Below are 3,253 nucleotides of genomic sequence, written 5' to 3' on the forward strand. Positions count from 1 at the left end.
CTAGAGAGAGAGAGAGAGACAGAGAGAGAGACAGAGAGAGAGAGAGAGAGAGAGAGAGAGAGAGAGAGAGAGAGAGAGAGAGAGAGAGAGAGAGAGAGAGAGGAGGCAATAGGGGCCATTGGAGAGGGTCTTCTAAAAGAGTTTAGCCATGAAATGGAGATGAGATACAGGAAGGCAGCTATAAGGGATGGTTGCACCATGTGAGGTATGTTGGGGAGTTTTTAAGTGGGTAGACACAAACACATTTCTAGGGAACAGGGAAGCAGCAAATAGGTGGAAAGTGATTGAAAATAAGTGATGAAGTGAGGCTGAAAAGGAAAATTCAGTGGAGAAGATGGGATAGGATCAAAAGTGAATGTAAAAGGGTTTGTCCTTGACAATAAGAAGGCCACCTCTTCATCCAAGACCAGAGTGAAGGAGGATAGAGTGGGAGGAGACATCTGAGTGATGGGAGATGAGGAGGAATAAAGAAGAGCAGTTCTTGGGGAAAGGCCTCAATTTTTTAGCAGTGTGAGGCCAGGTCATCAGCTAAGAGGGGAGTGAAACGGGTACCATGGGAGTCTTTGGGAAAGATGAATGCTTTTGGAACAACCACTGTGGAGAGTGAAAGAGTGAACTGACTCCGTATGGAAGATTTAAAGAGTTCCTTCCCACAGGAGATATAATCTAGTGGAGATTATATTTTAATATAAATTTGCTGTTGACCTTGTCAGAAGTTAACTTTCCTTCTGTTCAGAACTTGCACAGGTGATAGGTAGTGGTTGTAATCCAATATGGCCACTTGCCAGGGAATGATCAGCAGTAGGACATTGGGGTGCCAAGGACTGAGGTTAATGAACATAGGGCTGAACTAATGAATTCAGTCAGTGCAGGGGTAACCAAGGTCAGGAAAGAACTAAGGAGCAGGAGGGATGAGGAGTCACGGTAAGAACAGGGTGAGGGGCTGTGAGGCAGAAGGAAAAGAGGAATGATAAAAGATGGCGATCAGATAAAAGGATTTACAGTTCATTAGGAGGAAGTGAAGCAGTTGTGGTTGTGGGCAGAACAAAGGCATGCCCCTATCTGGGTGTAGTTGAACTGGAGGGGAAGAATTAATCAGACATTGACTAGATTGAATAACCGGAAGTTCGGGAGTTTGAGGAGGCATCTGTACATACGCAGACGTCCCTGAGTCGGAGGGCAGAAGTAGGGGAGCAAAGACTGTGATCCAGCCCCTAAAGCCATGGAGGAAAGAGGGAGTGTCTTGGGTAGATAATGACAACAGGAATGTCCATGGGATGGTAGATATGAGTGGCCCAAACCTCAGAGGAGAGGTCGGTGAGTGAGTCCAGTACCAGCAAAAAGGAGCGAGTAGAATTCCAGCCAGCCCCATTCCCCACACACAGTGAGTGTGAAGGAAACATAAAACCAGTGTTGAGAAGAACAGCCAGGGACACAGTGACCAGGAGGGAGCAAGAAAAGATGGAAGGAGGGAGAAAGGAAAAGCTTGAAGATGAAGGCATTCTCCAGAATGGGGCAGACATTCCGGAGAGCCCAGTAGAGCCAGCAGGTAGATATGAAGCAGGATATTGTGGGAGAGAAAGAGCAGAGTTGAGGGTGATGGGGGTGAGAGAGTGGGCATCTGGGGATGGACAAAACAGATTCAGCATCACTGACATGGGCAGATGATGAAGGGGTGGGAATGAAGGAATCCCTGAAGAATGAGTCAAGGTAGAGAGCTTCAGTGGTTAGAGAAAAGTCTGTGGAAGGAGGCAGGTGGTTAGACTGGTCAAGGTGCCTCCTGGCTGGATAGTAGAGTGTCCTGTGAGGTCCAGGATGCCCATCTGACACCATGGAGAAGCAAGGGAGGATTCAGCAGGAGGTACCGGTAGGAGAATGTGGTCCTGATCCCAGGGTCTAACCCTAACCACACCATCCCCAGGGCCTCAGCTTCTCCCACATTGGAGACCAAGAGAGAGCTGGTAAGAAGGTAATGTTAGGGGACAAGAAAGATGCAGTTAGATATTGGGTGGGGGGGATATGAAGGGAGAATGGAGAGCTCATGGAGTCAGAAAGGGGTTCTCTTTCCAGTTTTTGATTTCTCAGGCCCCAGCTCCTCTTGAGGATGAAAGGCCTAAATCAATAGGTCTCAGGGAAGAAGGAGCCAGGGAAGGAGGAAGCGCTGTGAACTCTCCTCCCCCACTCCTGTCCCACCCCCACCTCCATCCCTCAGGTCATGTTCCTTTCCCCCACATACCTGACTTCCCTTTCAGCAGGCCAGGCATTCCCAGCAGAAGAGAAGCACTGAGAGGACCAGGCTCAATCATCTGAGAATTCTCCTGTCCTTTCCTCCCCGCCCTTTTCTCGATTCATAGGCTCCTTCCTCCCACGGGGCTGTGTTATCAAGTCTGAGCTGAACTTGGAAAGGGTTGTGCTCTCTCAGAAGCCCTGGATTTCACCATGGAAGTACTATTTCTGCTCCTGCCCTTCTTCTGGGGTGGTAAGTGTGGTAAGAGCCAGAGCTGAGGGTGCCTGGAGGAGATGGGAAGGGCTTGGGCAGGGGGATGGAATTTGGTCTTAGGGCTAGAGGGGAAGATGGAAAACATTGGACGACACTGGGTTGAGTCTCTCTCTCTGTCTCTCTGTCTCTCTGTCTCTCTCTCTGTCTGTGTCTGTCTGTCTGTCTCCTCTCTTTCTCTCTCTGTCTCTTTCTCTCTTTCTGTCTCTGTCTGTCTGTATCCTCTCTCTCCCTCTCCCTCTCTCTCTTTCTCACTCTGTCTGTCTCTTTCTCTCCCTCTGTCTCTGTCTGTCTGTCTGTCTGCCTGCCTGCCTGTCTGTCTGTCTCTCTGTCTCTCTCTCTGTCTGTCTCTGTCTGTCTGTCTCCTCTCTTTCTGTCTCTTTCTCTCTTTCTGTCTCTGTCTGTCTGTCTGCCTGCCTGCCTGTCTGTCTCTCTGTCTCTCTCTCTGTCTCTGTCTCTCTCTCTCTCTGTCTCTGTCTGTCTGTCTCCTCTCTTTCTGTCTCTGTCTGTCTCCTCTCTTTCTCTCTGTCTCTTTCTCTCTTTCTGTCTCTGTCTGTCTATATCCTCTCTCTCTCCCTCTCCCTCTCTCTCTTTCTCACTCTGTCTCTGTCCCTTTTTCTCTCCCTCTGTCTCTGTCTGTCTGTCTGCCTGCCTGCCTGTCTGTCTCTCTGTCTCTCTCTCTGTCTCTGTCTCTCTGTCTCTCTCTCTCTCTGTCTGTCTCCTCTCTTTCTCTCTGTCTCTTTCTCTCTTTCTGTC

General features: G+C 49.3%; 1 protein-coding gene across 1 annotated transcript in view; it reads left to right on the top strand.

Annotated features, from left to right (window-relative positions):
* LOC138161393 (myeloid cell surface antigen CD33-like) overlaps positions 1-3,253 on the top strand; it is a 10,945-nt gene that overhangs the window by 603 nt on the left and 7,089 nt on the right. The window lies entirely within an intron of this gene.

The sequence above is a fragment of the Petaurus breviceps genome, unplaced genomic scaffold (assembly GCF_028583685.1).
Source record: "Petaurus breviceps papuanus isolate PSGF00001 unplaced genomic scaffold, PetGlider_PUasm1.0 185, whole genome shotgun sequence".
Taxonomy (NCBI): Eukaryota; Metazoa; Chordata; class Mammalia; order Diprotodontia; family Petauridae; genus Petaurus; species Petaurus breviceps.